A 22,066-nucleotide genomic window follows, 5' to 3' on the forward strand; every position below is an offset into this window, starting at 1 on the left:
TTAAGTTTTCCCCATCCTTCCTTCCTTCTAAAAGTAAACGCAAGTAGTGCGTGCCTCTGAGAAAGCGGGGAAGTGTTTTTAAAGTGTTTTTAAAATTTAAAGAGGGGAATCTCCCACTTTTTTTTTAAAAAAAGCACCCCGTTAAAGACTGAGCTTGTTCGGTAACTGCAGGGTGTAAAACGAAGCGGGGGGTGGGGATAAAATGGAATATTGGCAAGGAGACAACCTTCTTCCTCTTGGGCCCGACCTTTTTCTGTGGGGCTTCGTAGATGAAGGTTCCTATTTGAGAGGGAGCATTTTTGGCTGAAGCCCTGGCAACATTTTGAAAAGATGAGATTTGGGTGGTACTGTATATACATCTGGAGGGAGGAGTAGTTCTAGGCTTGTTTGCTTTTTAACCTAACCGTTTTCCTGAGTGGTGTGAATTGTTTTGCAAAAGCAGCCAGCGAATTGAACAAAAAGAAAAAAAACCAACCCTCGACCTTTTTTTTCTTTTCCTTCCCCCCTGGGCTCTTTTTCTCCCCTCTGTGCAGGGGCAGAGTCAAAGATGGGGCATGATCTTTGGGTTTGTAAATGTAGCCGTGGGGATGTGTTGATGGCTCTTGCAAAGCTAAAGCAGTTAGACTAGATAACCTCTGGATTCTGTCGGCGTGTTTGATGCTGCACGTTTGCAGCTACGCGTGCTTCACCAGCAGAATCGACAAGCCTCCGATTTTCATTTTGGCTAAATAGGCTGCAATCCTATGCACCCCTTTGCATAACGTTCTAGGGCACATTGCAGCATACAGATGTAAAAAACAGGCGAAACCAAGTTTTAAAGCAAATATACTCACGAGTAGACATGTGTAGGATGATGCCTTCAGACTGCAGTCCTATCACCACTTACCTGGGAGCACATTCAATAGGATTTCCCTCTGCATTGAAATGGTTAGGTTTGCACTGTTAATTTTATTTCCTTCCTACGGTATGTGTTCTTATGTGTGATGTACATTTAAATGGGGGAAAGGAGGCCAAACCATGATGTTTATAATACAACCTGCATGAAAAAATATAGAAGTTTAAATGAGAAGTTTTAATCAGATCCTCAATTTAAATTTTCCGGGGGGGGGGGTGTGCACATTAATGTGCTGAAGTTTTTATTTTATTTAAACTGTATTTTTATTTAGCGCTCTCTCTCTCTCTCTCTCTCTATATATATATATACATATTTCATTTCCCCCTACTTCACTTTTTATATGCCCTCTCCCAACCATATGTTTGCATATAACCCAAGAGAACCCTTCTTGCGTCTAACAGTGAACAGTGTTTTGCAAAGGTTTTGCCGTAATAAATGTGTCCATCTTTACGGGGCCACAGGACTTTAGCTAAAAAAGAAAGAAGGAAAAGAAACCCTCAGCGTTGTAGACAAAATCCAGCACACACCCTCACAATAATTCATATTTTCTGGGGCGCTGTCCTTTGGGGTTGAGAAAAATGAAATGGTGGCAAATGGATGGGTTTGTGTGATAATACATTCATTCCCTTCCTTTTTTCCCCCCAACCAAGAGACCCCAAAATGAAAGACCTGGAGAAGAAAGGGAGGTCTGTTCCTCCTCCTGGCGCTGCTGCCCTTGCTGGCGAAGTAGATAAGCCGGGGTTGGTTGTTATCTTTGGTTATCTAGCTGTATGAGTGGGGTCAAGTCTTCATAAAGCTAGATAACCGAAAGTAAAAATAACCCCATTACACGCCTGAGGAGGAGAAGAGAGAAGACTTTTAGAAAAGGAAAAGGGAAGCTCTCTAAGAAAACAGAGACGGAAACAAAAGCCCTCTTGATGCTCATGCAGTGAATCGAAGATGTGGAAACGGAGAGAAAGAGAAAGTCTCATTTCTGTATGCTAGAAGCTGGAGGTAAGCATTTTGAAGTCCCAAACCCATTTCATTTTCATCCTTGGAGTAGCTGTGGTTAGATGCAGCTGTGGAGTAACAGCCACATGAGGCCTGATGTTTGATGATGTTGTGTGGCTAGATCTTGCTTTGCCGTTGTGATTCAGACTGCTGTGGCCAGGGGGAAGGAGGGAGCTCCCTGACCCTGGCTTCCTCCCCCACTGACAGGCCCCTTTTGCTGACTTTTCATGTTCCATGGAAGCTACATTGCAAAGGTTTAAAGGGTAGCACATCTGTAGGGAGCACACACAGCATAGCAATTACTCGGATACCACGTATCATGGGGAATTCCAAAGTGGGGCATGGAATAAAACCCGCAAAACGGCAATAAAACATCATAACACATTGATGTGAATGAGCAATGAGAGAGGCATCATAGAAAGGCTGTGCGAACCAAGTCTTAAGTAAGTGCCAAAAACTTTGCAGTGCACATGCCTATCTAGTACCACTATAGACATGTGTGAGATTCTTTAGATGTGATTTCTGCATTGCAGGGAGTTAAGACTAGACCAGTAATGGCGAACCTATGACACGCGTGTCAGCACTGACACGCATAGCCATTTTCGGTGACACGCAGCCGCATGCTGAAAAGGGCGTTTCATCCTCGGCTACTGCACGGATCTTCAACCTCACTTCCTGTTGCCCCGCCGCCACGCAAGCATAGCTGAGTGAGGGGAGAGGTGGGCTGAAGAGGGCCACAAGGAGGCACAGGCCTAACCCGAGCCCACCTCCCCAGCGGCAGACCCGTTGGAGGAAGGCCTGAGCCCAGAGTCCCACTGGGAAAGATCTCTGGGTTTTGCCTTATTTTTTCCCCTTTCTAAATATTTTTTGATTTTTTTTAAAAAAAATAAGTTAAAAAATTAGCTTTTGGTTTATTAAATACAGTTATATATTACAATTATACATTTTTGTTATTTGAACTATAAATATCGTGAAATCATGGTTTTTTTCCTCCAAGTGACACACCACCCGAGTTATGTTCGGGTTTTTGGCAAATTTTGACACACCAAGCTTAAAAGGTTGCCCATCACTGGACTAGACTCTACAATTCTATGAGATTGCACTGGAAGTAAATGCTAAAACATAGAATATGATGGGTTTAGTATACAGTATATTTGCTTTTTGGGCTCTTCTCCTTAGCTACCACAACAATGAGCACATTTCTGGTAACAGGCCTGTTAGTGATCATTGCCACTGTGGCACAATTCTCTCCCATAGATTTTGGAGTTGAGAAATGAGCTGGCTTGATTGGCTTCCATTAGTCGGCTTTAACCAGAGACCCCATTGGGGAAAGTGCTTCTGCCATAGGCAGCTTGGCCCCGTATACCTGAAGGAGCGTCTCCACCCCCATTGTTCAGTCCGGACACAGGTCCACCTCTGGTGGTTCCCTCCCTCTGAGAAGTGAAGTTACAGGGAACCAGGCAGAGGGCCTTCTCAGTAGTGGCGCCTGCCCTGTGGAACGCCCTCCTGTCAGATGTCAAGGAGATAGATCATTATACAACTTTTAGAAGGCATCTGAAGGCAGCCCTGTATTGGGAAGTTTTTTAAAAAGTAAATAAATGATTTTAAAAAATAATAATACACAAAACAATAAGAATCAAACTATTCTACAGAACAAGAATATTAAAAAAGAGAGAAAAGAGAGAGAAAAAGTAAGGAGAGAAAAGGGGGGGGAATACCTATAAGTCCCTTTACCATTCATTTGTACCTTGGATCTTGAACGCCTTGCGAGTCGAATGTTTTGGCTCCTGAACGACGCAAACCCAGAAGTGAGTGTTCCGGTTTGCGAACGTTCTTTGGAACCCGAACGTCCAACATGACTTCTGCGCTTCCTGCAGCCAATCAGAAGCTGCGCCTTGGTTTCCGAATGTTTTGGAAGTCGAACAGACTTCCGGAACGGATTCCATTCAACATCCGAGGTACTACTGTATTTATATCATATATCATATATTTATCCACATGCAGATAGGAAGCGCCTCCCATCTGCCAGCTTTTAGAAGACACCTAGGGATCTAGGGCTGTTTTAAATATTTGATGCTTTACTGTGCTTTAATATTTTTCTGGAAGCCTCCCAGTGGGAGGGGCAAGCCAGTCAGATGGGTGGATGATGATGGTGATGATGCTTTTTAGACAAATGGTCTATTGGTCCATATAGCTTGGTGCATGGTCCCAGCCTAATACCTGCTTGGAAGTGGCATCTGGAACCATCACCACGGGAAGAAGTTACTCTCTGCCTTCCTTCCTGCCAGCTTTTCACCAGCCTGAAGGAAAGAGCCTCTGCTTTTCAGGGACACTTGAAGTATGTCAGGATGAGAAGACAAGGAGATCCTGGAGGAACTAGTTAGCAAGTGGAATAATAATAAAAATATAATAATAAATAAAATTTTATTTATACCCTGCCCACCCCAGCCAAGGCCGGGCTCAGAGCGGCTAACACCAAATATAAAACAACTAGTTAAAATACAACTCAACAATACTAAATACATTAAAATAAATAAAAATGCAGCCTCATACAAAAGGGAAAAAGAAAGGGAAAATGGGGAAGGGATCAGGTTGGCTCCAGGCCAAATGCCAGGTGGAACAACTCTGTTTTACAGGCCCTGCGGAAAGAAATCAGGTCCCGCAGGGCCCTGGTCTCAGGAGACAGAGTGTTCCACCAGGTCGGGGCCAGTATTGAGAAGGCCCTGGTTCTAGTTGAGGCTAATCTGATTTCCTTCGGGCCCGGGACCTCTAAGGTGTTACTCTTTATGGACCTTAAGGTCCTCTGCGGGGCAGATGGTCCCATAAGTATGAGGGTCCTAGGCCATAAAGGGCTTTAAATGCTTAATGCGGGGAAGGCATGCCCTCAGGGCTGGCATCAGACAAAGGCACATGCCAACAGAGTGGGCGCCCACTCTGGCAGGGGCACCACTGCTGACCCCTGAACGCCTCCGGCACTCTTGCTTTTCTGCCTTGCTTGCTGTCACTGCCTCAGAGGAAGGGCCATAGCTCAGTGCTTTGTATGCAGAAGGCAGGTGCTGCCTGTCAATGTAGACAATACAGAGCTAGATGGTCAGACCTATATATAAGGCAGTTTCCTATGTCCCTAAAATTTTTACGAGGCTCTTCTAATTCTCTCTTGGTCTTTTCTTTCTCGCTGACCTGGATTATCCCAAGAAGTTGCTCCTACGGGGAACCTCGTATCACGTCTGCATTCTTCTGACTCTCTTCTAGAAGGAAATTTTGGACTTCCAGCTGTCATCTGAATTCCCTGGAATTACGGTCAGTGTGGTTTCCCCAATTATTTGGAAATATATTGTAGAGCTTTGGTGGAGCAGAATTGGGAAAGAATAATAATTATTACTGGTGCACTTTTACAGGGAATCTTGCCACCCTTATACAACAGAGGAGTGAGTTTTCTTAATTTTAAAGGAAGTATTAAATTGAGTAGTAGTTCACACAAAATAGGCAGAAGAGGGAATAATTCTCCATGGTGTACGTGTGTGTGTGTGTAAAAATACGTATGTGGAATTAATTATTTAATCCTAGAATTACTGTTAGTTCTTCCTTGCAATAATGAACACATTAAAAACTAAGAAATCCTAGAATATTTTGTAGTGCAGGGATCTGAATGCTGTACCTCCTGCCCCTTGATTTAGATTCCAAATTCCTTCCCCATTATATGCCTATTCAATAGCTTCAATCTGCAGAACTGGCAGTGCTACAGATGACACGTAATACCAATTCCATATTTATAAGAACAGTTTTGTTTAGACAAGTACACCCAGAGAACAGAATGTTTAGATCTGCTTTTAGTTTATCAGTGTTTTTAATTTTTTAAACGTTTTAAATAGCTGTTTTTAACTGTTTTTACTGTTAATTTTATTGTCTTATTCTTTTTGTAAACTGCTTTGAGGTGCCACCCAAATCTGTTTGGATCAACATTTCCCCCTCCAGAGATTTCGGACCACAACTCCCATCAACCCCCAGCCCACATGGTTGTGCTGGCTGGAACCATGGGGGCAACATGACTGTGCTGCGAGAGGCTGATGGGAGTTGCAGTCCAAAACACCTGGAGGGCACAGGTTGTGGGGAGGAGGCTAAGCTAGTGGGTGTAGGCACATAGAAGTGAAATTTTAGATGGTAAACTCCATCCTCAGGACTTGGGGGCGGGGAATCATGCCAGGATCAGAGGCTGCAACATATGGCCTTTCCTCTCCCACCTCCTGCAAAAAGGCCTTGTGTTTCTTTCTAAAGCTGTTGTCCCAAGCATGTTTTAGGGAGGGGGGGAACACTACTGAAAACAGTGGGGTGGTTGCAGTTGACATTTGGCTCATACCTGCCAAGTTGCTGTCAGAGAAATAAGGGAACCGGGTCGGAAATAGCAGACCGCCAGAAGTCGCACTGCAGCCATTTTGGAACTGGGCAGAGCAGCATCAAAAGTCGCTTCTGAGCATGCTCCGCCCAGTTCCAAAATGGCCACCACGCCAGAATAAACCGGGGGAAAACAAAAAAAATTGTTTTTTCAGCTAGGAACAGCTGGAAAAATGGGGATTTCCCGGGGAAAACGGGAGACTTGGCAGCTATGATTTGCCTAGGATTGGAGTGGGTAGCGGTGGTGGGTGTAATAAATCCTACGCAGGAGTCGATCTGGGGTTGCACACCAGAGGCTGTTGCATGATTCGTAGCACAGTCCACAGTTTGCTGATGCTCAAGAGCAGGCACCCCCAAACTGCGGCCCTCCAGATGTTTTGGCCTACAACTCCCATGATCCCTAGCTAAGAGGACCAGTGGTCAGGGATGATGGGAATTGTAGTCCAAAACATCTGGAGGGCCGAAGTTTGGGGGTGCCTGCTCAAGAGTCACAGGTCGAAGTCCCTTTGCTTCGGATGGGAGGAGCTCTTTATGCTAAAGAACCCAGCTGAACCCCAACCCAAGGAGGCAGTGCAGCCCGGGGTTCTGGGGTGGGGCTCAGGAAAACCCGAGGGCAAAATTTCCAGGATCATCAGGAAAAGCTCCCAAGGCAGGGGTGGGGAACAGGGTCTGAATGCGGCCCTCCAGGACTCTCTGCCTGGCCCCTGGAACTCTTCCTAGACCACACTCCTTGCTGGTCCCATTGCACACAATTTTTGGGTGCTTCTGCCTGGCTGGTATGTGTTTCCTCGGTCCAGTATGAAGGAGCTGAAGGAGCGTCTCCTCCCCCATCGTTCTGCCCGGACACTGAGGTCCAGTACTGAGGGCCTTCTGACGGTTCCCTCGTTGCGAGAAGCCAAGTTGCAGGGAACCAGGCAGAGGGCCTTCTCGGTGGTGGTGCCTGCCCTGTGGAACGCCCTCCCATCAGATGTCAAAGAGAAAAACAGCTACCAGATTTTTAGAAGACATCTGAAGGCAGCCCTGTTTAGGGAGGCTTTTAATGTTTAATTGTTTTATTTCATTTTTCTGTTGTAAGCCGCCCAGAGTGGCTGGGGAAACCCAGCCAGATGGGCGGGGTATAAATAAATAAATTATTATTATTATTATTATTTATTATTTTTATTATTATTTTATTATTATTTCCAAGCTGTGATGATGTCTCTTGCTTGCCTGAATGGACAGTAGAGGAGTGTGTGTAGAAACCTCTGGTTTTTGCATGGCGTCTGGGATGGAGCCTTCTGCAGAAAAGACAAGAATCTCCTCCCTTGCTCTGCCCATGTTTGCTTCTGACGCTACCCCTAGAAGGTTGCCTGCAAAGGACTAGGGGTTCCCCAACTCATATTCCCCCACCCCACTCAGATGCATACTTGGGTCTGAGGTACAGGAGCAATGATATGAGTCTCTCTCCAGTTTCCCTGATGGTGCCCCTCTTCCAGATGGCTTCATGCAATGAAAACCAAGGGCTGTCCACATCTCGGCTTAATGTGGATTGTGAGCCCTTGTGCCTCTCTTAAATGCCCCTCCTCCCTGAAGGGGTTTAATTCCAAGTACTGCTGTGCCACACTTTCTTCTCCCTAGAGCCAGAGATTCCCCATACTTTGGAGATCTGAACGGGAGAGCAACTTCAACTGTGCAGGGAATAGGAGGGGGAAGGGCAGCAGTTGGGGGAAACCTTCAAAGAGGAAACACAAAATCTCCCCTGAAAAGGAGATGTGAATAATTTCTCCCTTGGGCGGCAGAATACTTCGAGCCCTCCCTGTCATTGCTCCTCCTGTTCCAGAGCACGTGCTGCTCCTGGATTCAGCAAGCAGTGACAAGTTGGCCCATTGCCGAACTTGGGCTGCACTGGGCTGGCACAGGCCCCAACTGTCCCAGTGCAGCTCGCCTGAAGCCGTTCCGCTTCCGTGGTCCCTGCCCCTGGTAAATCAGTGCACCAATTGTGTCTCAGTTTGGCCCTTGGGGGAGATTTGAGGCTGGAAATTGCCTTTCACTAGGACTTGCTGTTCTTGAGGTTCAGCCCATCACCCCTTCTCTCTAAAAGGGGGCGGGCACCTATCTAGATAGTAAATGTTGCTGCGTATTTTCAACTTGCAGCTGCAGTCTAGAATGATCGCCTTCAAGGTGCATTCCAGAAAAGCAGCCATCTTAATCTCTTGAGACAATGCAAAAGAAAAGTGACCAGTTGTACTCGGAAGCTGATGCTGTCGTAAATTTGTCAGCCTCCAGGGTGCCACAAGACTCTCTGTTGCTGTGGCAAGACAAACCATTTCTAAAGCTTCCTTTTTAAGAGTGCAGTTATAGCTAAGCTTACTAGCACAATGTTCAAGGCAGGGAAGTGAAATAGGGGGTGGGTAGCATTCCTTGTACAAGGACAGTGTTTTCAGTTTCATCTGTGAACTGCTGGTGGTGGGGAGTGAGTTTTGCAGGGGAGGGAGTCCGAAATAACAGGAAACAAAGACAAAGAACAGGGACCTCCGGTGTTAGCTCTCTGTCCTCGGTGCTGAATCTATTTCCTTAAAGCAATATGCCACTGAATGCTGGTTGGTGGGAACCACAAGTTTGGAGAGCATCGTAGCTCTCAGGTCCTCCTTGCAAGCTTCCCATTGGGGCAGCAGGTTGACGACTGTAGAAACAGGATGCTGCTCTAGATTGACCCCCTTTGGCCTGATCCAGCAGGGCTTTTAAAGCAGTGGTTGGATGACCACCTGTCATGTATGCTGTAGTTGAGATTCCTGCCTTGCAGGGGGTTGGGCTAGATGACCTACGGGGTCCCTTCCAACTCTACCCTTCTATGATTCTATGATTCTTGCCAGTAACAGTGAGAGAGGGCCCTTGCTTCCATGCCCTGCCTATGGGCTTCCTTGAGAAATCTGATTGGCCACTGTAAGAATAGGATGCTGGGCTAGATAGATGGGCTTCTCGTCTGACCCAGCAGCCTGGCTCTTATGTCCTGATAAGCTATCAGAAGAGTGCATTTGTTTTGTAAACACTGACAATGCCTCTCCCCCAAATTCTGAATAAGGAACCCCAAATCTGGTCAATGGGAGGAATGAAGCAAGGTGAACAAAATCACGCAGAGTTTATTCTGCTTCCCAGATCCAGGTTTTCAAACAATTTGGGGAAGATACAAGCATGGGAATTCGGAGGAGAGGCAGGCAACTCCCCCACCCAGCTTCAGCAGCAAAGTAGGTCAGTTTGGTGATGAAAAATTGGCTTAGAAGCCCACTTTACAGGGGGGGGGAAGTATAGAGACAGTCCCAGACAAACATGAGATGGTTTGTCTCCAAGATACTTCTGTAGCCTTAGAAGGAGAGGCCCTTTCTCTGCACGAGGTATGGACAATGTCGTTTTCCCTTCTTGTCCTTTGTCACAGGAGTTGATGATCCATATGCCGCCCCTCATAAAGAATCTGTGGGAGTCAACATATATTTAGATTTTCCAGGTCTGGGCTTTTGACTTGGGAGACCATGCTCAGGTCTTCAAGAGGGAAACTTGAGAGCTGCCTCCAAGTTTCAAGAGAGCGATGTGGCACACGTGGAAATAATTGATGTTTAGATCAGGACTGCGTTGGCATTGGAAGCTGGTTTGATCATTCCAATGGCCAGAGCTCAGCCCAACCACTTTGGAGTTATTCATCCTGACTCTAACAGGCAGTGTTCAAAATGTACAGGCCTTGTGGAGTTAGTTTGGGGTACCCAAACACAAATCTTTCCTCTGTTGCTGGGCAAGCTGCGTCTTCGGAAAGCTCAAGTGATTCCAGTTTTGTCACTAGGAAAATGCAGTGCTCCCCACAATGAAACAGAGAGAAACTTCATGTTCTGAAGGCACTGACTAGACTTAAGGTTAAGCCCTCCCATTGTTTCTGGACTCTAAGTACCTTAAAGACATTCTTGGACAAACAAGCTGTGTGTGTGTGTGTGTGTGTGTTTGCACGTGTGCCAGTATGAGGCACAAACACAGCTTGGAAGAGGGGAGCCCTTGCAGGCATTGCAGGGATTTCAGGATTGCTGGCGCACAACCCCATTTCATTCCCCTGATCAGCAGCTGGGCAGTTGCGTTCTGCACCCACTACAACTTCCAGTCCATTTTCAAGCAGAGGCACATTTTCAAGCAATAGTCCAGCAGTGAGGGTTACCAGCCAGGGCATGGATCACTGAGGCTAGGCAACCCCCCCCCCCTGTGTTGCATAGTAAGCTCTCCTCTACTTATATTTGATCTGCCTGTGCAGAGAAGGGGTGGGAGGAGAACAATGTGACCCCAGATTCAGAGCCGAGGGGAATTAAGGCACCGAATCATCTGGTGCAATGGTGGCTTAGTGGTCTAAGCACTGGCTTTGGGCATTCCTGCATTCCTTAGACCCGTCAACTCAAATTCTTCTGGATCTGCTGCCTCCCTTTAAATTTTAAGCCCATGAGATCAGCCCCAGCACACAAGGGCAACGGAGCAGCTTTGGATGTTACGTGAAAGACCACCAGTTGGATGTGTGAGCAACTCCCAGCAACTGGTATTTCAAGGTTTCCTGTCTCCAACAGGGGAGATAGGACATAGTCATTGTGACTTTCCAAGTTGGCCAAAGGTTGCAGTGATGTGCTTCAGCATGACATGCCAAGTGGAGAAGAGGCCCTTGGTCAGCTCTGTGGATTTAGAGATAGCTTTTGATGAACACGGAGCTGAGAAATGTAATCAACTATAGTTTTAGTTGATTATTTGAGTCAATTTTTAAGAAACTAGGTCAGCATTAGTAGCTTGTATTGGAGCAAGCTCCAAGGACAGGACATTTTGGGATCTGCACATGGCATTGAATGGAAATGCTTTCCTCAACATTTGAGGGGTGGGGGGATGTTTTGTGCGCACGGTGTGAGTTAAGAGCAGGCATATTTATTCACCTGAAACTAGTTTTCCCCCTCTTCTCCCTTTGCTCTAGTAATGTGGGAGGGGAAAATAAAAATTTGGGTAGCCGGCTACCTAAATTCATGTCCCTCTGCAAATGATCAGCAGTTTGCAGTTAAATCACACATGTACAGTTAAGAAGAGGCGAAGCAGTCTTCCACAACCTTTTGCCTTCCGGATGTTTTGAACTATTACTCCCATCAGCCCCAGGGGCTGTGCTCTCAACAACCCCGGCATCTTGGTGGCTTGGGCTGATGGGAATTGTGGTGCAAAATATCTGGGAGGAGCCAGATTAGGGCGAGGCTGGTGTAGTGGCATGGCTGCAAGTGGAGTCTACTACAGCTCAGTTGTTTTCACACATTCAAGGCCCCAGACGGACATGTGTGAGATTCATTCCCAAAAAAGGTGGAGAAGGCCACCAATTTAGGATGGCTTTGCAAGCAGGTTAGACAAATTCATGGAGGGATGCTATGATGGCTATATGCTCCCTCAACTGCTGGCATTCAGAGGCTTAGCACCCCCAACTTCAGGGAGGAAGCACAAGTGGGGAGCAGGCTCTTAAGATCAGGTCCTGCTTGCGGGCTCCCCATTGGGCAGCTGGCTGGCCACTGTGAGAGCAGAGATACTGGGTCCCCTTTGGCCTGATCCAGTACCCAGGCTCTTCTGATGTTCCTATACTCAAATTCGACCTTGTGACCTGCCTGAGGCACCGTCCTGATTCATTATGGCCGTCTCAGCCTGAAGTGGCAAATATTGTGGCTTTGGGCGATCTTAGAGATACAGTTCTGTTGCCAGACATGTCGCCCTGATTACACCCCGACTGTTATTAGATGAGATGTGGGCAGAGCACCTGACATTGGCCTGGGGGTGTTTTCTGGGGGCCTTAAGCCTGCCTCGATCCTCCTGGTGATGAAAATTCAAGTTGTAGCATGTCCAGAAACCAGGACTCAGCAACATCCCCAGATCACCCACAAAACTGCATGTGTTCAGCTTGTAAAGCAAGCAGTTGCAAACAATATTTGTTTGCAGAGGGGTAGGAAATAAGGTGGCTTGTGTAAGCAACTATTCCATTGAAATTCAGAGTGGGGGTGGGCAGGAACATTAAATTAGTTGCTGGCCTCTGAATCCAGAGATTTCTATGAATCTCAAGCTTAATTTTTCTCTGCCATACAAAAGCACATTTGAAATTACATGTAGAATAATGCATAATATAGCCTTATCTATAATCTGAAGTACTTCTGGAGTGATAAAGAATATGGTATATTGGATTTTATGTTAGGTTTAGTGAGATCCTGAGGGCAGCAGGATAAGACAGGTCAGATATTTGTATAATTTATTATTACTTTTATAGCCCAGCCTTCACCAAATGGTCCCAGGGTGGGTTTCAAACAGTCCCCCCCATAAGCTTATTTTATTGATTTTTTCACAAAAAAGCATTAAATTGTTGTCCAGTATCATAACTTGGGATGCGGGTGGCGCTATGGGTTAAACCACAGAGCCTAGGGCTTGCCGATCAGAAGGTTGGCGGTTCGAATCCCTGCGACGGGGTGAGCTCCCGTTGCTTGGTCCCAGCTGCTGCCAACCTAGCAGTTCAAAAGCACATCCAAGTAAAAGTAGATAAATAGGTAAACAGTGGGAAGGTAAACAGCGTTTCTGTGTGCTGCTCTGGTTTGCCAGAAGCGGCTTTGTCATGCTGGCCACATGACCTGGAAGCTGTACGCCGGCTCCCTCGGCCAATAATGCGAGATGAGCGCGCAACCCCAGAGTCAGTCACGTCTGGACCTAATGGTCAGGGGTCCCTTTACCTTTACCTTTATCATAACTTGCATTACCTAAGCAATACAAGAGTGCCCTTAATTGGGCTTTGGACAAATCAGTTACTTAAATAACCTTTCCAAAGATTTTTTTCTGAGTAGTGGGCAATGGGAAATTGCTTTCATATTCAGTGACATAAGAAATAAATGGATGCTACGCCATGTCAAACTTGTCTCTTCTAGAACCCTTCTGTGGCCGGTGAAACTTTCTGATAAGGCTACATTCCACACAACATTAACCCAATAGATCAGGCATCCCCAAATTTCGGCCCTCCAGATGTTTTGGACTACAATTCCCATCTTCCCCGACCACTGGTCCTGTTAGCTAGGGATCATGGGAGTTGTAGGCCAAAACATCTGGAGGGCCACAGTTTGGGGATGCCTGCATTAGATCTTTGGGTATTTCTGATTGATTTTTCCACTGCTGGGCTATCACCAGGCATGCTGCAGTCAGAAGGAAACCAATTAGTTCTTTATGGCCCTTAACACTACTTGAGCTAAGGTCCAGGGCGGGGAATGCAAGTGCTGGGTTAGGCTGCAAGGGTTGCTTAGGGACAATAGAAATAACCGTGAAAACATGGACCCAGAATTTTGGTTCAATAGTACATTCCTGCTGTACATGCACATCATATCCAGGCTTCCCATGGACAGGGAAGAATGGAGAAGCTAGAAGAATGGAGAAGCTAGGCCTTTCCTTGCACAGATAGACCAGTTGGGTCCCCAAATATCTGGGGATGCTGCCACCACACACCCTATTAACCCTGGGTGAATTTTGGGAGATGGTCTTCTGCCCCCTCCAGAGCCAGTGTGGTGCAGTGGTTAGAGTGTCGGACTAGGACCTGGGAGATGATGGTTCAAATCCCCACTTGGCCATGAAGCTCACAGGGTGACCTTGGGCCGGTCACAGCCTCTCAGCCTTATGTACCCTCATGGGGTCATTGTGAGGATAAAATGGAGCTTTGTACATCATCTTGGGCTCCTTGGAGGAAAAGTGGAGCATAAGAGTTGTTGTTATTATTGCTTTTATCTCCAGTAGTGTCTACATTGAAAGGTCTTCCTGCCTGCGGTGATATCAGTGAGGGGCTGGCAGAAAAAAGGCCCCCTTCTTCCCCTTGTCTTCTCCAGCTAGCCGCTGGCCTCTCTCGGAAGTGTGTGGGTGTGCTTGGCTCATTGAGCTGAAGCACTTGCATCTGGAAAACCTTGAAAGACACTTTTGTTGAGACTGCAGGGTTTGGAGAAAGACATGCGGATTGCGCTTTGCTAAGGAGCGTGGGTCTTGGGTAAACGCAGCGACTCTCCTCCCATTTCAGCATTCTGCCTTCGGAAATGTTATTGTCTTCCTGCTCTCCCTCCCTTGCTTTCCAAGAGGGCAATTTAAACATTCCGTTTCTTTTCTTTTCCTTTTCTCCTCTTTCTTGGTGTGACTCTGCAGACGGATTTCTGCAGAAGTTAAATTTTAAAACAGCAGCGACAACAACCAGGCTAGTGTATTAATTGAGAAGGTGGGCTCTTCTTTTCCGCAAGTCTTGGAAATTTTAAAGCTCCGGGGAAACACCTTTTCTTTGTTGTAAAATGCCCTGTGTTTATTGAAAAGTGTGCATAATATGAAGTGCAAACTTTAGAAACTGCAAAAGGGCAAAAGCAGCAGCCATGCAGCAGAACAGTAAAAACCATAACATGCATGGAATGAAAACATTAAAAGTCCTTGCCGCCAAAATGGCAACAGGCAAGCATCGCTGTAGAGTCACAGACTTGGACTAGTACCTTGAAGGGCAACTAGTCTAAACTCCGCTTTCTCAATGTGGGGAATTCTCAAGAGACACCCCACTCAGCCTTAGCTCAGAGGCCTCTAGCCAGTGAGAGCCTGCCCAGCCACCCCCTCTGGCTGGGGGGGCAACATGGGGGTCGGGGCTCCAGTGTTCTTCTGTCTTCCAAAACCACGAGGCACCACGGCTTACCAAGAGGCAGGGGTGCCAACTTGAATAAAATATTGTGGGAGGGGGCAGGTAAGCCCCACCCTGCATAACTGATCACATGGTGTGGAGCACGCACACCATTTGAATGACAATGCCTATCAACTTTTTTGGGGGATGGGCCCCATCAAATATTTTATGGGAGGGGGGGGCAAAGATCCCTCAGCCCCTAGGAGTTGGCTTCTATGCCAAGAGGGGAGGGCTGAAGAGGTGCCTAAACAGGAATGTTTTTAGCAGGTGCTGAAAAGGGTACAGTGAAGAGCGCCAGCTTGATCTCAGAAGGCAGGGAGTTCCAAATTTAGGCGCTGCCACACTAAACAACTTATTTTATTTTATTTTCATTTTTTTCTATACCGCCCTATACCTGAAGGTCTTACCAGTGCGGAATGAGTATTATGTGGCACCTGTAGCAGTGCCAGTTTCACAGATCAAAGTGTTCGAGTGGAAACATGTAGTAGGGGAAAATACAGAATGGAGTCTTATTGGCTGGTTTCGCTTCCTTATGCATGAAGGCATTGTGAAACCATCACTGTCTCACAGTGGAACCCTCTTTGTGGGTATTCAGGTGTACGTTCCACTGTATTTGACGGGGGCTTGCTCCCAAGTCCATGCTCATAGGCACCTGACCCAATTTTCTATGTGGCATCCGATTGGCCGCGTAGACCTGCACAGTCTTATTTGCAGAAGTCGTTGCCAAAAACGGGAGGAGGGGGGGGGGAGAAACATTTCAAAGAGGGATTGCAATTGATTGAGGGTACTTTTAGCTTGAGCTCCATCCTAAGATTTCAGGGGTGTGTGTGTGTGCAACAGTTTTAAAGCCGACAACTGCAATTAGAAATGGCAATAAACAAAAATAGAATAAAAAGCCATTTGAGCCACCACCTCTGCAGGAGTAGCATGCTGGCATCTCACAAAACCTCTTGCAAATAGTTAGGTCTTTACTGTTACTTTTTGGCAACGGTTGGCTGTGCTGTGCAACCCCAGTTGGACTACAGTTTTGGTATTGTCGAGCTGGGAAAGGGCAACCAGAATGATCAAGGGGATGGAGCGACTCCTGTGAGGAAAGGTGACGACAATTGCAGCTTATTTGATTAGGAGGAAGAAAGGTGAATAACATGACAGTGGTTATTCTCATAGTGAGGGGTGTGTGTGTGTGAATCTGCCATTTGGGGTTTTCCCTCTGTTTTCTATTCAGAATTTCAGCTCTTCACATTTCCACATCAGTTTGTGAATATGTTTTTTTTTAAGTCATATTGAAAATTCATGAGCATTTTGGTGTGGATTTCTTCTAAGAGACACAGGTTTGTGTGCAGTTTTGCCCAATGTACACACAGTTTTGTAAATACATTTTCCCCAATATAATGCATGTTATGTTAAAATGTGTGTTATTTACACCAACATATGCATTTTTATGCACACCTTACCCCCAGTAAGTGAGTTTATGTACTGGAGAACTGCACTATAAAATTCAGAGAAGTGCAAATTTCAAAGGACGGCTGTTTTCTGGTTCTCTTTATCATTCAGGAGAGCATGAATTACGTAGGTTCGCCTTTAAATGTGAACCAAATTAACTTTCTCTCTCATCCCTCCTCATAATATTGTAACCCAGCAGGGTCATCCAATGAAGCTGAAAATTGGGAGATTCGGGGTAGACAAAACAAAGAACTTCTTTTTTGCACAGCACATAGTTAAACTATGGAATTTGCTTCCTTTGGATGTAGAGCTAGACATCAATTTGGGTTAGTTTAGAAGGGGTTTAGACAAATTCATAGAGGATAAGGCTATCAATGACTATTAGCTGCAGTGGCTGTGCTTACTACCCCCAGAATAAGAGGGTGACATCTTTGTTTGTATTTTATAATGATGTTTTTAAATGTAGGAATCCCAACTTGGGAGAAAGGTGGGATAATAATAATAATAATAATAATAATAATAATAATAATAATAACAATTTATTATTTATACCCCGCCCATCTGGCTGGGTTTCCCATCTGGCTGGGATATAAATACATTAAATAAACATACATACATACATAGTAATAAAATGAAACTAGTTGGGGGGGGGAAACAGTTAAAAAACCAAAACACATTTAGAACAAGCAATTAAAATACAGTTTGCCCTGGCAGCAGCCCAGTGAATAGCATCTTTTGCACCTTGGTTTCCAAAGGCCTTCATGAATAAAAAGGTATTGGTCTGCCAACAGAAGGATAACAAAGAGGGAACCCCACAATATGGGAGCAGCCACAGCCCTTCTCTCTCTCTCTCTCTCTCTCTCTCTCTCTCTCTCTCTCTCTCTCTCTCTCTCTCTCTCTCGTATCACTACCAACTGTTGCCCTTAGGAAGCTGGACTAGATAGGCCTTTGGTCTTACGGATTTTGGAGCCTCTTTTAAGCAATTTGGTTTGCCCACTGATAAAGGCTGGTCCAAGAAAAGATGCTAGTTGACCATTCCCACTTGATGGTGTTTGCCTTTGCCAATTTCCTGCTGAACATCTCTTTGTCATGGCGGGACTCGCATTTGAATCATCAATAGCTGGGTGCAAAATGGACATGGGAAGAACCAGCCGTAATTTCAAGCACTCCAGGTAAACCTGGAGGCAGTGATGGTCACCTTCCTGATATATGGATCTCTTGCAGATTTCATCTCAGTGCCCCTAAAGAGACTGGAGAAATGATGTAAAGAGCAGAAGGAGGGGGGGAGAGAGCAAGGGAGCTTGGGAACCTGCAAGGATGAGGGGACTCATTCGTCATTTGTTATTTCTCAAGGCCTTGGGAAAGGCAGACAAATTCATGGAGGATTGCGCTATCAACAGCTACTCCCCATGATGACTATGCTTTGCCTCCATGGCTGGAAGTAGCAATGCTAGCTGCTAGAAGCCACAGACGGGGAGAGGGTTCTTGTGTTTAGGTCCTGCTTGTGGGTTTCCCATCAGGGCATCTGCTTGGCCCCTGTGAGAACAGGATGCTGGACTAGATGGGCCATTGCCCCGATCCAGCAAACTGCTCTTATGTTCTTATTATCCTGGAGTGGGAACAATATATACTTGCCTTTCCTTATGGGCAGAAACGTTTGTGGCTACGTTTGCCACCCTACCCTCTGTTCAAGGGGATTCTTTATTTGACGTAAAGAACTGCGGGTGGGTTATTAGTTATTTTTGTCCTCCTGGTGAGGAGGATGAGAGACTATGCCCCCCTACCCCCGCAATTGGAAGAGGCTTGAAATCCCCTCCAGGTGGCAAAGCGAACGCAGCCGCCAATTCCCCAGCAAGGGAGCACATCACTCATTCACTTGCGCGGTCTGTAAATCCACCCACTGCACCATTAATCCAGGCAGTGCTGCACAGGCCGTTTCTGGAATCCTTAATCCAGCAGGTGACTGGTGGGGATAACGGATTAGCGATGGCGTTCCATCCAAGGCTTCATCCTGCCGGGCTCTTGAGCCCTCCATGGGTCCTGGGCAGCTGCCTGTCTCTACAAAATGTGGATACCAGCCATGAGATGAAGAGCGGTGGCCAAGAAGAAATCGCACAAGATGTGCAGGGTATAAACAGGGTGCTTTATATGAGCATGAGAAGAGGCTGCTAGATCAAGCCAAGGGCCCATCTAATCCAGCCTCCTGTTGCCACAGTGGCCAACCAGGTGCCCCCAAGGGAAAACCAGTGGTGGGTGGTTCCACTGGGTGTGGAATAAGCTGTCATGTGAACAAACCCTAAATCATCTAATCTGTTTTTAAAAAAAGATTTTGATCAAATGAAAAGGTGGCCGCAGTGAACTGGGCAGCAGATTTTAGAGGTTTTTTTTTTTTAATGCAGCTATTTGTGTTCTCGAGTGCCACCTCGAGAAGCATTCCTTTTGTGTTTGAGAGGATGGGCAATGCTTCTCATCTACAGCAACTACCAGTTCCATGTCAGGCTGGATCCTGGAGCTAATGTTGAGTTATAGGCCAAAACACCTGGAAGGAAGCAGGTTGGCTAAAGCAAGGACATCTCAAGAGATGGCTAGGATCCTGGTCTACCTTATCCCCAATGCCTTGGGAATTGTGCTTAGCCTAGAGCAGGCATCCCCAAACTGCAGCCCTCCAGATGTTTTGGCCTACAACTCCCATGATCCCTAGCTAACAGGACCAGTGGTCGGGGATGATGGGAATTGTAGTCCAAAACATCTGGGGGGCCGAAGTTTGGGGATGCCTGGCCTAGAGGCTGCCATGCCAGACCCTTCATCATTCCAAAGAAAAATCATATTGCTTCTGAAAAGATTGTCAGGCTCAGATCCCGAAGAGGAGGGGGGAAAATGTAGGAGAAGGACGGTAACAAAATAGTGTTGCTCTATGTAGAATCATAGAATTGTAGAGTTGGAAAGGGACCCCATGGATAAACAAGTCCAACCAACCAACCACCACCCCCAGCTAAAGAATCACAGCTAAGAAATCCCTGACAGATGGCCATCCAACCTCCGCTGGAAAAAGTCCAGTGAAGGAGAGCCCCCCCCCCACTTTCTGAGGTCATCCATTCCACTGTCAAACAGCTCTTGCCCTCAGAAAGTTCTTCCCTAATATATGGTCAGAGCCTCTTTTTTTTGTCACTGGAATCCATCGGTTTCAGGTTCTGTCCTCTGGAGCAGCAGAAAACAAGTTTTCTCCATCTTCCATGTGACAGCCGTTTGGCTGCTTTTTTGAGGATCATCAACATCTTGGGTTTTAAATCAGTGGTGGGCAAGCAACTGCAGAACCCATGAAAGCAGGCAGGGAGGCGCAGAAAGAATTGGGGGGCGTCGAGGATGGAGGAATCTGGTCTGAACCCTGGAGTGTTTCCAAACAGATCCAGATTTCCATTTGCAGAGATGTTGGAGGTCCTGAGACTCTAGCCTAGTTTAGACAGGACCAATTAGGCCTCCCATCACAATTGTTTGTTCATGTGCAGATTTTAACAGTTAAACTGACATGGTCAACGTTTGACCGCCAAGCCATTCTGTCTTCTTTTGGTTGTGGCTACCATTTGAATCCGAGGCTTAATTTGGCTTTGTCTCCCTTTCTCTCTCTCTCCTCCGCAGACGCATTTTAATTACAGAACTAGCCAATCCCAGGCCATCATTTTGTTTTCCTTGCCACTGCCCGGGTCCGTTATCATGTTCCACCTATGCGCTTGCGCACGAGTCTCCCTTGGCAAAGCAGACTGCGGTGGGGGGGGGGGCTTGAGAAAGAGGCGCTACTGCCTGCCTGGTGTGCCTTCCTAATGACCAGTCTGTTCCAGATTGGGAGTGGCAGGAGGAAGGGAGGGTACCTTGTGAGAGGCAAGCAGTGGTGGGAATGGTTTGCTCAGGACTTGGGGGGGGATTAGATAATTCATTACAAGAGCGGCGGCAGCAGAACTCACGCCAAAGGCAGACACAGGCTCCTTTCACCACGATCATGGTGGAGAGCAAAGGCATTAACCCCCCCCTCTCATTAGGCATTCCAAACCCATCTCTTCTCCTTTTCTTTTAATAGTTAAACCTGATTTGCATGCATTTGCATAATGAACATCATTTGCATTCCCGGTTTGTTGGCTACCTCTGTGGGAAAAGTCAAAGCGGGCGATGTGGGGAGAGGGATTTCAGCAAAGACAAAAGGGAAGATTTCAGTTACCCCCCTTCGCTTGCCACCCCCCCAACAGCGAAGAATTTAACACACAACCAGTTCCCCCCTGCCTCTTTGTGGAAGACAGAGAGGCCTGTCAGGATCAGTGTGTATCCTAGCATTTGTTACTGTCTCCCCCAACCACTTCCTGCAATCCTTCATCTCCTCCTGAGCTCTTTCTCCCTTCCTTTTGGTTCCTTCTGAGGGTGTGAGGTGAGAGAAAACAAACTGTGAGAGAGAGAAAGAAAGAAAGAAAGAGAAAGAGAGAGAACGAACCACCATTTTAGGTAGCTGGCATCTATAAAATGGCGGATCCCTCACACAGGTCTTGAGCAACGTAGCTAGTGATGTGTCTCAGATTTTTGGCAGATTTGCACAGTTCAGAACTTACCTCATGAATTGTCCAGTGTGGGCCTCCATACGAGCAACGCTACATGCACACACCAACTCAATCTGCTTTTAAAAAGAAGATTATTTTGGTGTGGGTTGTTGTGGCTGGACACTATACCAATTGTTTGATTACACAAGGCAGAGTCACACAAGGTGCTAGCATGAGCATTCTCGTCTATTTGCTACACACACACACACACAAACTTTCTTTTTTTATGTTGGTCTGTACGTTGCACCTTTTACAAAAGCAGAGTATTTCTGGAGTTGGAGCTCCAGAGGAGCGTTTGAAGCTGCCTCATGCCAGGTCATACCTTTGGTCCATCTCCCTCCGTACAACTTGACACTGACTGGCAGTGGCTCTCTCTAGACCTGCCTGAAGGTGCTAGAGATTGAATCTGGGACCTTCTGCGGACAAAGTAGATGTTCTAACCAATGAGCCCTGGCTTTCCCCCAGGTGTTTCTGAAAACAGTGTTTTGTTATGGGGAATAATGGAGTCTCCCTACAGACAAAGAACAATATTTAGTTTCTGAGTAGAAGAGGGCATGTGCTCCCTCCTTCACCCCTAGCTCACACAGGGGGAATGGTTGGAAAGCAGTGCCTATGAAATTTCTAGTGATGGGTGTGGTAACATTTCTTCTCCCTTGAAAAAGTTTTGGGTCTTATGCAACTAAGTCCCACTCAGAACAGACCAACTAAAATAGATGGACTTAAGGTAGTTATGGTCCTTGATTTCAGTGCTTCTGTCCTGAGTTATTTAAATGCATTATTATTATTAGCACAGCTTGTCATCATTGTCATAGTGCTCCAAGAATGAGATGTCGTGCCTCCTAAAATTCATTTTCCTACATAATTCTTAAGGGAATTATGTCTTCATCCTTCTCAGCATGATGTTCCTAGTTTTAATGACACAGTAGCACCTTGTATTATGTAGCTGATGTGAAAGACTTTTGTGTGATGAGGTTGTCTATCTCCAAAGCTCTTCTATTCTGTCCCCCCGCCACTTATATAATCTGACAATGACAAGCCAGTGGACCACCATAAAGCCAAACAATAGCAAAATTCTGAAAA

General features: G+C 46.3%; 1 long non-coding RNA gene across 1 annotated transcript in view; it reads left to right on the top strand.

The window, feature by feature from the left end:
* Positions 1–1,545: 1,545 nt before the first annotated feature.
* The window catches only part of LOC118076600 (uncharacterized), a 31,212-nt gene continuing 10,691 nt past the window's right edge, over positions 1,546–22,066 (top strand). Inside the window, exons 1-2 of the long non-coding RNA XR_004691515.3 lie at positions 1,546–1,888; positions 5,081–5,185. This is a non-coding gene — a long non-coding RNA (uncharacterized LOC118076600). The remainder of the gene's footprint in view (positions 1,889–5,080; positions 5,186–22,066) is intronic.

The sequence above is a fragment of the Zootoca vivipara genome, chromosome 16 (genome assembly GCF_965207765.1).
Source record: "Zootoca vivipara chromosome 16, rZooViv2.hap1.1, whole genome shotgun sequence".
NCBI lineage: Eukaryota > Metazoa > Chordata > Lepidosauria > Squamata > Lacertidae > Zootoca > Zootoca vivipara.